At 43.6% G+C, this 14,332-nt stretch overlaps 1 long non-coding RNA gene across 10 annotated transcripts in view; it reads left to right on the top strand.

Moving 5' to 3' along the window:
• LOC142749986 (uncharacterized) overlaps window positions 1–14,332 on the top strand; it is a 239,287-nt gene that overhangs the window by 54,848 nt on the left and 170,107 nt on the right. For 8 of the 10 annotated variants that reach the window (XR_012882539.1, XR_012882544.1, XR_012882542.1 and 5 more), the window contains 2 exons: window positions 3,912–3,985; window positions 12,445–12,518. This is a non-coding gene — a long non-coding RNA (uncharacterized LOC142749986). Of the gene's footprint in view, window positions 1–3,911; window positions 3,986–8,189; window positions 8,264–12,444; window positions 12,519–14,332 lie in introns of all 10 variants that reach the window. The other 2 variants (XR_012882538.1, XR_012882543.1) reach the window with 2 other exon arrangements.

Genomic DNA, 14,332 nt, shown 5'->3' with positions numbered 1-14,332 from the left:
TACGATGCATTCCGTGATTGTTGTTGTCAGAGGACATTGTGGCTTTTATGGTAACATCGTGACTGGGAATTAGGGATAGTGTGGCTGTCATGAGGACATTGTGACTTTTTTGGAGGCATTGTGATATTTGTGTTGGGATTGTGACTGGTAAAGTGAACAATGAGGGCATTGTGACTTAGTTGGAGATGTGGTATTAAAATGGGCATTGTGTTTGGGAATGTGGTAGTTGTCATGAGAGCATTTTGTTTGTCTTGGGGCATTATTAAGAGGCAATAAGTGAATTGTGGTTGCCATGGTTGTATTCCGAATGGCTAAGAGGGCATGGAGAGTAATGTGGCTGTCATTGAGGGACTTGTGGCTGTAATAGAGATATTGTGGCTGGGATAAGGGACATTGTGGATGTCATGTGGCATAGTGGCTCTCATGAGTGCATTGTTGCATGAATGGGAGCCATTTTGGCTGGTATTTGGCTGTTTGGAAAAGACATATAGCCGGTGTCATGTGGACATTGTAACTGTCCTCGCGGAATTGCAATTAGCATTGAAGGCATTGTTGCTGTCATTAGATGGCATTGTGACTTAGTTGGAGATGTGGTATTAAAATGGGCATTATGTTTGGGAAAGTGGTAGTTGTCATGAAATAATTTTGTTTGTCTTGGGGCATTATTGTTCTCTTAAGAGGCAATAAGTGAATTGTGGTTGTCATGGTTGTATTCCGAATGGCTAAGGGGGCATTAAGGATAATGTGGCTGGCATTGTGGGACGGCTAAGGGGGCATTAAGGATAATGTGGCTGGCATTGTGGGACTTGTGGCTGTAATAGAGCTATTGTAGCTGGGATAAGGGACATTGTGGATGTCATGGGGGCATAGTGGCTCTTATGAGTGCATTGTTGCTTGAATGGGAGCCATTGTGGCTGGTATTTGGCTATTTGGATAAGATATATAGTGGGTGTTCTGTGGGCATTGCTTCTTGCATTAGGGGCATTGTGCGTAGAATGGGGGCAATCTAGTTGGAATAGGGCTATTAATGGCATTGTGAAAGGCATGGAGGGCATTGTGCCATTTCTTCATTTTCGTTGGCAAAAGGGGAATTGAGAACATTGTGGCTGTAATGGAGATATTGTGCCTGGGCTCAGGGACAGTGTGGCAGACATGTGGGCATAATGACTCCAGAGGACTACTGTGGCTGGCACGTGGGCATTGCTGCCATAGGAGGAATTGTGGTTGACATAGGGACTTTGTAGTTGTCATGGGAGCATTGAGGTATGCAAAAAAGGCATTCAGGCCATTGTGGCTGATATGGAGTGCAATGTGGCGTTTGTGGTGGCATTGATGCTGGCATAGATAGAATTGAGGGCTTTCTGGTTGTTCGATAAATTTGTAATTGGCACTTAGGGCATTGTGGCTCGCATATGAGTAATTTGGGGATAGTGGCTGTCATGGGGGGGCATTGTGGATTTTAGGTAAGCATTGTGTCTTGTAAAGTGGACAATGAGGACATAGTGGTTGTCATGGGGCATTTTAGTTGTCCTGGTTCTATTGATGTTGGCTTAGGGAGCATTGAGGACAATATGGCTGGCATTGAGAGCATTAGATTATCATGGAGCATAGTGGCTGGGATAAGAGACATTGTGGACCTTGCAGATGTCATGGCTGCATTTTGACTGGGAAATGGGACATTGTTGATTTCATGGGGGCAATTTAGCTGGCATTTAGAGCACAGTGGCTGGCATGGAGGACAATTTACGATCATGGGGGCATTGGGGCTGGCATAAGAGGCATTGGCAGCACTGTGTCTGCGCTAAAGTACATTGTGGCTCGCATAGTGGCATTGTGGCTCCTGGCATAATGACTGTCATGGGGCATTGTAGTTGTCATAGGGCTATTGAAGCCATTGTGGCTGTCATGGTTGTATTGCAGTTAACTTAGGCGGCATTGAGAGCAATGTGGTTTGGATAAGGGGCATTGTGAAAGGAATAAGGGACACTGGACTTTGTATCTGTCATGGGGACATTTTAGCTGCCATATGGGATATTGGTTAGAAGCATTATGGCTGTCACGTCGTATTGGATGTAATGGGGGCTTTGTGGTTGGCTGGCAGGGAGGAAGTTGTGGCTAACATTGAGGATATTATGACTGGGATATGGGACATAGCGAGTGTCATGAGGATATTGTGGCTTGCAGGTGTCATTATGGCTGGCACGGGGACTTGTGTCTGTGATGTCTTGGTTAGCAAAGGGGAAAGTGAGTTCATTGTGGCTTTAATAAAGGCATAGTGGCTTGCAAAGGAGCATTGATATTTAGTGCTTTCCATTTTGGCCTTCAGGCTGGCATAAGGGGCATTGACAGCATTGTTGCATGGATAAAGTACATTGTGGTCGCATGATTGTTGATTTTCTGGTGGCTTTGTGGCTGTCATGGAGGGCATTTGACTGTCATAGTGGCATTGTGTCCCTTATAAATGACATTGTGGGTTTCATGAGGGCATAGTCACTCTTATAGGAGCATTATTGCCAGCATTGGGCATTGTAAATACCTTGGTGTCATTGAGCGCAATGTCATTGTCATTGGCGCATTGTGCCTTACATGGGAGCTTTGTGGCTGTCATGTGGTTAATTGTAGTTTGCATATAGATACTGAGGCCATTGTGTGTTGAATAAAGGACATTTGGGTGGTCATTGTAGCTTGGATAAGGGGTATCACCGGAATTGCTGCTGGGATAAAGTACACTGTAGCTGGCATGGGGACTTTGTGGCTGGCATAGTGGCCACTGCCAGCGTGGTTTCTGCCATTAAGGCATTTTTGTGGAGATAACGTAGATTGCGTGTGTCATGGGATCAATGGGGGTGTCATGGGGTTTTAGTGACTTAGGAGACCATGTAAATGACATGGGGCATAATGTGGCTATTATAAGAACCTTGTGGCTGGCATGGCGCATTGTAGCTGGAATAAGGTACATTGTGGGTGTTGTGAGTGCATTGTGGCTAACCTGAAAAGCATTGTGGCTTTTTTTAAGGTCTTGTAGCTGGCACGGCAGGCACTACGGTTGTCATGTGGGAATTTTTGTTGGCTTAGCAGGTATTGAAGGCATGGTGATTTGCATAGGGGGCATTGATGACTTTGTGGTTGTCATGTGCGGGAAATGTGGCTGGCACTGAGGAATTTGTGGCTGTCATTGGAGCCATTTAGATGTGGTGGGACAATGTAGCTGTCGTAGGTGCATTTTGTCTGTCATTGGAAAATTGTGACTGTCGTGGCTTTTTGATTTAGGGTTTGCGTGGACGATGTTTCTTTTTTTACTATGAGTGGCACAGTATAGTTGATGTGTCTAATTTTCTTTGCCTCTCTAGTGATTTGGCCACAAGTTGCAAGTCAGCATCTAGCTATTTTCGCTACTGGTGATATCACTTTGTGTCTTAACCTGGCGCATGTGAGGTCTTTGTTGAATGTGTGATATTCTTCATGATGACTGATAATAGCTATATTGTGTCCTCTCTAGGTCACATTTAGGCCCATGTCATATATGAGTTGTAAATGGTCCACTGAATAGATTGTAGAATGGTTTTCTGTTTTATACAGATGTGGAGGAGAGTGCTATTTCTTCTAGACATCTGATCTTTGATGTGATTGGTGACTAATTTTGGGATTGTGATCAGAGTTGATTATATCCTACTTATAGCTTCTAGTCAAGATGGGGTGGTTTGTGCATACTCTTGGATAGGAAGACTTGAGGTTGGATCTCTAATTTGGCTCCTCAGAATGTATCACAGAAAGGGTTTAATTGGCCCTTAAAATATTTGGGGGTTTCATTAGAAACTAGGCACACTAAAATCTCTTTACTGTTTCCAATACATCTATAGCATATACCAGGAATGTATTATCACACCTCTTTCTTGATTTTTTTTTTCTAGGTGTCTATTTGAAAGTGAAGAGAAGCAAGATATGGAATCCTCCAGACAGCGGCAATAGGGGAATCAAATGACTGGTAATTAATATTATTATTAATTACTGATAATTATCAGGCTAGTTTCTAGCTCTGGACTTTCAGAGGTGTGGTAATACCTTCCCGGTATATAAGGATATATGTCTAGTAGTACATATATTGGCTATAGATATTTAAGGGCATTGTAAATGCCTTTGTGTTCTACACATGGGTGCACTGCATTTACATTCCAACATACACATTCATCACCATCTCCACTTCCCCAATGGGAAATTTTTGGCTGGTATGGAGGGTATTGTGGCTGGCATAGGGAGAATTGAGGGCATAGGGTCTGTCCTCGCGGAATTGTAATTAGCATTGAAGACATTGTTGCTGTAATACGATGCATTCCGTGATTGTTGTTGTCAGAGGACATTGTGGCTTTTATGGTAACATCGTGACTGGGAATTAGGGATAGTGTGGCTGTCATGAGGACATTGTGACTTTTTTGGAGGCATTGTGATATTTGTGTTGGGATTGTGACTGGTAAAGTGAACAATGAGGGCATTGTGACTTAGTTGGAGATGTGGTATTAAAATGGGCATTGTGTTTGGGAATGTGGTAGTTGTCATGAGAGCATTTTGTTTGTCTTGGGGCATTATTAAGAGGCAATAAATGAATTGTGGTTGCCATGGTTGTATTCCGAATGGCTAAGAGGGCATGGAGAGTAATGTGGCTGTCATTGAGGGACTTGTGGCTGTAATAGAGATATTGTGGCTGGGATAAGGGACATTGTGGATGTCATGTGGCATAGTGGCTCTCATGAGTGCATTGTTGCATGAATGGGAGCCATTGTGGCTGGTATTTGGCTATTTGGAAAAGACTTATAGCCGGTGTCATGTGGACATTGTAACTGTCCTCACGGAATTGTAATTAGCATTGAAGGTATTGTTGCTGTCATTAGATGGCATTGTGACTTAGTTGGAGATGTGGTATTAAAATGGGCATTATGTTTGGGAAAGTGGTAGTTGTCATGAAATCATTTTGTTTGTCTTGGGGCATTATGGTTCTCTTAAGAGGCAATAAGTGAATTGTGGTTGTCATGGTTGTATTCCGAATGGCTAAGGGGGCATTAAGGATAATGTGGCTGGCATTGTGGGACGGCTAAGGGGGCATTAAGGATAATGTGGCTGGCATTGTGGGGCTTGTGGCTGTAATAGAGCTATTGTAGCTGGGATAAGGGACATTGTGGATGTCATGGGGGCATAGTGGCTCTTATGAGTGCATTGTTGCTTGAATGGGAGCCATTGTGGCTGGTATTTGGCTATTTGGATAAGATATATAGTGGGTGTTCTGTGGGCATTGCTTCTTGCATTAGGGGCATTGTGCGTAGAATGGGGGCAATCTAGTTGGAATAGGGCTATTAATTTCATTGTGAAAGGCATGGAGGGCATTGTGCCATTTCTTCATTTTCGTTGGCAAAAGGGGAATTGAGAACATTGTGGCTGTAATGGAGATATTGTGGCTGGGCTCAGGGACAGTGTGGCAGACATGTGGGCATAATGGCTCCAGAGGAACACTGTGGCTGGCACTTGGGCATTGCTGCCATAGGAGGAATTGTGGTTGACATAGGGACTTTGTAGTTGTCATGGGAACATTGAGGTATGCAAAAAAGGCATTCAGGCCATTGTGGCTGATATGGAGTGCAATGTGGCGTTTGTGGTGGCATTGATGCTGGCATAGATAGAATTGAGGACTTTCTGGTTCTTCGATAAATTTGTAATTGGCACTTAGGGCATTGTGGCTCGCATATGAGTAATTTGGGGATAGTGGCTGTCATGGGGGGGCATTGTGGATTTTAGGTAAGCATTGTGTCTGGTAAAGTGGACAATGAGGACATAGTGGTTGTCATGGGGCATTTTAGTTGTCCTGGTTCTATTGATGTTGGCTTAGGGAGCATTGAGGACAATATGGCTGGCATTGAGAGCATTAGATTATCATGGAGCATAGTGGCTGGGATAAGGGACATTGTGGACCTTGCAGATGTCATGGCTGCATTTTGACTGGGAAATGGGACATTGTTGATTTCATGGGGGCAATTTAGCTGGCATTTAGAGCACAGTGGCTGGCATGGAGGACAATTTACGATCATGGGGGCATTGGGGCTGGCATAAGAGGCATTGGCAGCACTGTGTCTGCGCTAAAGTACATTGTGGCTCGCATAGTGGCATTGTGGCTCCTGGCATAATGACTGTCATGGGGCATTGTAGTTGTCATAGGGCTATTGAAGCCATTGTGGCTGTCATGGTTGTATTGCAGTTAACTTAGGCGGCATTGAGAGCAATGTGGTTTGGATAAGGGGCATTGTGAAAGGAATAAGGGACACTGGACTTTGTATCTGTCATGGGGACATTTTAGCTGCCATATGGGATATTGGTTAGAAGCATTATGGCTGTCACGTGGTATTGGATGTAATGGGGGCTTTGTGGTTGGCTTGCAGGGAGGAAGTTGTGGCTAACATTGAGGATATTATGACTGGGATATGGGACATAGCGAGTGTCATGAGGATATTGTGGCTTGCAGGTGTAATTATGGCTGGCACGGGGACTTGTGTCTGTCATGTCTTGGTTAGCAAAGGGGAAAGTGAGTTCATTGTGGCTTTAATAAAGGCATAGTGGCTTGCAAAGGAGCATTGACATTTGGTGCTTTCCATTTTGGCCTTCAGGCTGGCATAAGGGGCATTGACAGCATTGTTGCATGGATAAAGTACATTGTGGTCGCATGATTGTTGATTTTCTGGTGGCTTTGTGGCTGTCATGGAAGGCATTTGACTGTCATAGTGGCATTGTGTCCCTTATAAATGACATTGTGGGTTTCATGAGGGCATAGTCACTCTTATAGAAGCATTATTGCCAGCATTGGGCATTGTAAATACCTTGGTGTCATTGAGCGCAATGTCATTGTCATTGGGGCATTGTGCCTTACATGGGAGCTTTGTGGCTGTCATGTGGTTAATTGTAGTTTGCATATAGATACTGAGGCCATTGTGTGTTGAATAAAGGACATTTGGGTGGTCATTGTAGCTTGGATAAGGGGTATCACCGGCATTGCTGCTGGGATAAAGTACACTGTAGCTGGCATGGGGACTTTGTGGCTGGCATAGTGGCCACTGCCAGCGTGGTTTCTGCCATTAAGGCATTTTTGTGGAGATAACGTAGATTGCGTGTGTCATGGGATCAATGGGGGTGTCATGGGGTTTTAGTGACTTAGGAGACTATGTAAATGACATGGGGCATAATGTGGCTATTATAAGAACCTTGTGGCTGGCATGGCGCATTGTAGCTGGAATAAGGTACATTGTGGGTGTTGTGAGTGCATTGTGGCTAACCTGAAAAGCATTGTGGCTTTTTTTAAGGTCTTGTAGCTGGCACGGCAGGCACTACGGTTGTCATGTGGGAATTTTGGTTGGCTTAGCAGGTATTGAAGGCATGGTGATTTGCATAGGGGGCATTGATGACTTTGTGGCTGTCATTGGTGCCATTTAGATGTGGTGGGACAATGTAGCTGTCATAGGTGCATTTTGGCTGTCATTGGAAAATTGTGACTGTCGTGGCTTTTTGATTTAGGGTTTGCGTGGACGATGTTTCTTTTTTTACTATGAGTGGCACAGTATAGTTTATGTGTCTAATTTTCTTTGCCTCCTCAAGTGATTTGGCCACAAGTTGCAAGTCAGCATCTAGCTATTTTCGCTACTAGTGATATCACTTTGTGTCTTAACCTGGCGCATGTGAGGTCTTTGTTGAATGTGTGATATTCTTCATGATGACTGATAATAGCTATATTGTGTCCTCTCTAGGTCACATTTAGGCCCATGTCATATATGAGTTGTAAATGGTCCACTGAATAAATTGTAGAATGGTTTTCTGTTTTATACAGATGTGGAGGAGAGTGCTATTTCTTCTAGACATCTGATCTTTGATGTGATTGGTGACTAATTTTGGGGTTGTGATCAGAGTTGATTATATCCTACTTATAGCTTCTAGTCAAGATGGGGTGGTTTGTGCATACTCTTGGATAGGAAGACTTGAGGTTGGATCTCTAATTTGGCTCCTCAGAATGTATCACAGAAAGGGTTTAATTGGCCCTTAAAATATTTGGGGGTTTCATTAGAAACTAGGCACACTAAAATCTCTTTACTGTTTCCAATACATCTATAGCATATACCAGGAATGTATTATCACACCTCTTTCTTGATTTTTTTTACTAGGTGTCTATTTGAAAGTGAAGAGAAGCAAGATATGGAATCCTCCAGATAGTGGCAATAGAGGAATCAGATGACTGGTAATTAATATTATTATTAATTACTGATAATTATCAGGCTAGTTTCTAGCTCTGGACTTTCAGAGGTGTGGTAATACCTTCCCGGTATATAAGGATATATGTCTAGTAGTACATATATTGGCTATAGATATTTAAGGGCATTGTAAATGCCTTTGTGTTCTACACATGGGTGCACTGCATTTACATTACAACATACACATTCATCACCATCTCCACTTCCCCAATGGGAAATTTTTGGCTGGTATGGAGGGTATTGTGGCTGGCATAGGGAGAATTGAGGGCATAGGGACTGTCCTCGCGGAATTGTAATTAGCATTGAAGACATTGTTGCTGTAATACGATGCATTCCGTGATTGTTGTTGTCAGAGGACATTGTGGCTTTTATGGTAACATCGTGACTGGGAATTAGGGATAGTGTGGCTGTCATGAGGACATTGTGACTTTTTTGGAGGCATTGTGATATTTGTGTTGGGATTGTGACTGGTAAAGTGAACAATGAGGGCATTGTGACTTAGTTGGAGATGTGGTATTAAAATGGGCATTGTGTTTGGGAATGTGGTAGTTGTCATGAGAGCATTTTGTTTGTCTTGGGGCATTATTAAGAGGCAATAAATGAATTGTGGTTGCCATGGTTGTATTCCGAATGGCTAAGAGGGCATGGAGAGTAATGTGGCTGTCATTGAGGGACTTGTGGCTGTAATAGAGATATTGTGGCTGGGATAAGGGACATTGTGGATGTCATGTGGCATAGTGGCTCTCATGAGTGCATTGTTACATGAATGCGAGCCATTTTGGCTGGTATATGGCTATTTGGATAAGACATATAGCCGCTGTTATGTGGACATTGTAACTGTCCTCGCGGAATTGTAATTAGCATTGAAGGCATTGTTGCTGTCATTAGATGGCATTGTGACTTAGTTGGAGATGTGGTATTAAAATGGGCATTCTGTTTGGGAAAGTGGTAGTTGTCATGAAATAATTTTGTTTGTCTTGGGGCATTATTGTTCTCTTAAGAGGCAATAAGTGAATTGTGGTTGTCATGGTTGTATTCCGAATGGCTAAGGGGGCATTAAGGATAATGTGGCTGGCATTGTGGGACGGCTAAGGGGGCATTAAGGATAATGTGGCTGGCATTGTGGGACTTGTGGCTGTAATAGAGCTATTGTAGCTGGGATAAGGGACATTGTGGATGTCATGGGGGCATAGTGGCTCTTATGAGTGCATTGTTGCTTGAATGGGAGCCATTGTGGCTGGTATTTGGCTATTTGGATAAGATATATAGTGGGTGTTCTGTGGGCATTGCTTCTTGCATTAGGGGCATTGTGCGTAGAATGGGGGCAATCTAGTTGGAATAGGGCTATTAATGGCATTGTGAAAGGCATGGAGGGCATTGTGCCATTTCTTCATTTTCGTTGGCAAAAGGGGAATTGAGAACATTGTGGCTGTAATGGAGATATTGTGCCTGGGCTCAGGGACAGTGTGGCAGACATGTGGGCATAATGGCTCCAGAGGACTACTGTGGCTGGCACGTGGGCATTGCTGTCATAGGAGGAATTGTGGTTGACATAGGGACTTTGTAGTTGTCATGGGAGCATTGAGGTATGCAAAAAAGGCATTCAGGCCATTGTGGCTGATATGGAGTGCAATGTGGCGTTTGTGGTGGCATTGATGCTGGCATAGATAGAATTGAGGGATTTCTGGTTGTTCGATAAATTTGTAATTGGCACTTAGGGCATTGTGGCTCGCATATGAGTAATTTGGGGATAGTGGCTGTCATGGGGGGGCATTGTGGATTTTAGGTAAGCATTGTGTCTGGTAAAGTAGACAATGAGGACATAGTGGTTGTCATGGGGCATTTTAGTTGTCCTGGTTCTATTGATGTTGGCTTAGGGAGCATTGAGGACAATATGGCTGACATTGAGAGCATTAGATTATCATTGAGCATAGTGGCTGGGATAAGGGATATTGTGGACCTTGCAGATGTCATGGCTGCATTTTGACTGGGAAATGGGACATTGTTGATTTCATGGGGGCAATTTAGCTGGCATTTAGAGCACAGTGGCTGGCATGGAGGACAATTTACGATCGTGGGGGCATTGGGGCTGGCATAAGAGGCATTGGCAGCACTGTGTCTGCGCTAAAGTACATTGTGGCTCGCATAGTGGCATTGTGGCTCCTGGCATAATGACTGTCATGGGGCATTGTAGTTGTCATAGGGCTATTGAAGCCATTGTGGCTGTCATGGTTGTATTGCAGTTAACTTAGGCGGCATTGAGAGCAATGTGGTTTGGATAAGGGGCATTGTGAAAGGAATAAGGGACACTGGACTTTGTATCTGTCATGGGGACATTTTAGCTGCCATATGGGATATTGGTTAGAAGCATTATGGCTGTCACGTGGTATTGGATGTAATGGGGGCTTTGTGGTTGGCTGGCAGGGAGGAAGTTGTGGCTAACATTGAGGATATTATGACTGGGATATGGGACATAGCGAGTGTCATGAGGATATTGTGGCTTGCAGGTGTCATTATGGCTGGCACGGGGACTTGTGTCTGTCATGTCTTGGTTAGCAAAGGGGAAAGTGAGTTCATTGTGGCTTTAATAAAGGCATAGTGGCTTGCAAAGGAGCATTGACATTTGGTGGTTTCCATTTTGGCCTTCGGGCTGGCATAAGGGGCATTGACTGCATTGTTGCATGGATAAAGTACATTGTGGTCGCATGATTGTTGATTTTCTGGTGGCTTGTGGCTGTCATGGAGGGCATTTGACTGTCATAGTGGCATTGTGTCCCTTATAAATGACATTGTGGGTTTCATGAGGGCATAGTCAGTCTTATAGGAGCATTATTGCCAGCATTGGGCATTGTAAATGCCTTGGTGTCATTGGCGCATTGTGCCTTACATGGGAGCTTTGTAGCTGTCATGTGGTTAATTGTAGTTTGCATATAGATACTGAGGCCATTGTGTGTTGAATAAAGGACATTTGGGTGGTCATTGTAGCTTGGATAAGGGGTATCACCGGCATTGCTGCTGGGATAAAGTACACTGTAGCTGGCATGGGGACTTTGTGGCTGGCATAGTGGCCACTGACAGCGTGGTTGCTGCCATTAAGGCATTTTTGTGGAGATAACGTAGATTGCGTGTGTCATGGGATCAATGGGGGTGTCATGGGGTTTTAGTGACTTAGGAGACCATGTAAATGACATGGGGCATAATGTGGCTATTATAAGAACCTTGTGGCTGGCATGGCGCATTGTAGCTGGAATAAGGTACATTGTGGGTGTTGTGAGTGCATTGTGGCTAACCTGAAAAGCATTGTGGCTTTTTTTAAGGTCTTGTAGCTGGCACGGCAGGCACTACGGTTGTCATGTGGGAATTTTGGTTGGCTTAGCAGGTATTGAAGGCATGGTGATTTGCATAGGGGGCATTGATGACTTTGTGGCTGTCATTGGTGCCATTTAGATGTGGTGGGACAATGTAGCTGTCATAGGTGCATTTTGGCTGTCATTGGAAAATTGTGACTGTCGTGGCTTTTTGATTTAGGGTTTGCGTGGACGATGTTTCTTTTTTTACTATGAGTGGCACAGTATAGTTGATGTGTCTAATTTTCTTTGCCTCTCTAGTGATTTGGCCACAAGTTGCAAGTCAGCATCTAGCTATTTTCGCTACTAGTTATATCACTTTGTGTCTTAACCTGGCGCATGTGAGGTCTTTGTTGAATGTGTGATATTCTTCATGATGACTGATAATAGCTATATTGTGTCCTCTCTAGGTCACATTTAGGCCCATGTCATATATGAGTTGTAAATGGTCCACTGAATAGATTGTAGAATGGTTTTCTGTTTTATACAGATGTGGAGGAGAGTGCTATTTCTTCTAGACATCTGATCTTTGATGTGATTGGTGACTAATTTTGGGGTTGTGATCAGAGTTGATTATATCCTACTTATAGCTTCTAGTCAAGATGGGGTGGTTTGTGCATACTCTTGGATAGGAAGACTTGAGGTTGGATCTCTAATTTGGATCCTCAGAATGTATCACAGAAAGGGTTTAATTGGCCCTTAAAATATTTGGGGGTTTCATTAGAAACTAGGCACACTAAAATCTCTTTACTGTTTCCAATACATCTATAGCATATACCAGGAATGTATTATCACACCTCTTTCTTGATTTTTTTTTCTAGGTTTCTATTTGAAAGTGAAGAGAAGCAAGATATGGAATCCTCCAGGCAGCGGCAATAGAGGAATCAAATGACTGGTAATTAATATTATTATTAATTACTGATAATTATCAGGCTAGTTTCTAGCTCTGGACTTTCAGAAGTGTGGTAATACCTTCCCGGTATATAAGGATATATGTCTAGTAGTACATATATTGGCTATAGATATTTAAGGGCATTGTAAATGCCTTTGTGTTCTACACATGGGTGCACTACATTTACATTCCAACATACACATTCATCACCATCTCCACTTCCCCAATGGGAAATTTTTGGCTGGTATGGAGGGTATTGTGGCTGGCATAGGGAGAATTGAGGGCATAGGGTCTGTCATCGCGGAATTGTAATTAGCATTGAAGACATTGTTGCTGTAATACGATGCATTCCGTGATTGTTGTTGTCAGAGGACATTGTGGCTTTTATGGTAACATTGTGACTAGGAATTAGGGATAGTGTGGCTGTCATGAGGACATTGTGACTTTTTTGGAGGCATTGTGATATTTGTGTTGGGATTGTGACTGGTAAAGTAAACAATGAGGGCATTGTGACTTAGTTGGAGATGTGGTATTAAAATGGGCATTGTGTTTGGGAATGTGGTAGTTGTCATGAGAGCATTTTGTTTGTCTTGGGGCATTATTAAGAGGCAATAAGTGAATTGTGGTTGCCATGGTTGTATTCCGAATGGCTAAGAGGGCATGGAGAGTAATGTGGCTGTCATTGAGGGACTTGTGGCTGTAATAGAGATATTGTGGCTGGGATAAGGGACATTGTGGATGTCATGTGGCATAGTGGCTCTCATGAGTGCATTGTTGCATGAATGGGAGCCATTTTGGCTGGTATTTGGCTGTTTGGAAAAGACATATAGCCGGTGTCATGTGGACATTGTAACTGTCCTCGCGGAATTGCAATTAGCATTGAAGGCATTGTTGCTGTCATTAGATGGCATTGTGACTTAGTTGGAGATGTGGTATTAAAATGGGCATTATGTTTGGGAAAGTGGTAGTTGTCATAAAATCATTTTGTTTGTCTTGGGGCATTATGGTTCTCTTAAGAGGCAGTAAGTGAATTGTGGTTGTCATGGTTGTATTCCGAATGGCTAAGGGGGCATTAAGGATAATGTGGCTGGCATTGTGGGACACCTAAGGGGACATTAAGGATAATGTGGCTGGCATTGTGGGACTTGTGGCTGTAATAGAGCTATTGTAGCTGGGATAAGGGACATTGTGGATGTCATGGGGGCATAGTGGCTCTTATGAGTGCATTGTTGCTTGAATGGGAGCCATTGTGGCTGGTATTTGGCTATTTGGATAAGATATATAGTGGGTGTTCTGTGGGCATTGCTTCTTGCATTAGGGGCATTGTGCGTAGAATGGGGGCAATCTAGTTGGAATAGGGCTATTAATGGCATTGTGAAAGGCATGGAGGGCATTGTGCCATTTCTTCATTTTCGTTGGCAAAAGGGAAATTGAGAACATTGTAGCTGTAATTGAGATATTGTGGCTGGGCTCAGGGACAGTGTGGCAGACATGTGGGCATAATGGCTCCAGAGGAACACTGTGGCTGGCACTTGGGCATTGCTGCCATAGGAGGAATTGTGGTTGACATAGGGACTTTGTAGTTGTCATGGGAACATTGAGGTATGCAAAAAAGGCATTCAGGCCATTGTGGCTGATATGGAGTGCAATGTGGCGTTTGTGGTGGCATTGATGCTGGCATAGATAGAATTGAGGGCTTTCTGGTTGTTCGATAAATTTGTAATTGGCACTTAGGGCATTGTGGCTCGCATATGAGTAATTTGGGGATAGTGGCTGTCATGGGGGGCATTGTGGATTTTAGGTAAGCATTATGTCTG

Source organism: Rhinoderma darwinii, chromosome 3, assembly GCF_050947455.1.
Source record: "Rhinoderma darwinii isolate aRhiDar2 chromosome 3, aRhiDar2.hap1, whole genome shotgun sequence".
Classification (NCBI taxonomy): Eukaryota; Metazoa; Chordata; class Amphibia; order Anura; family Rhinodermatidae; genus Rhinoderma; species Rhinoderma darwinii.
Note: the sequence above shows the minus strand (reverse complement) of the source record. Positions and strands in the feature narration are given on the sequence as shown.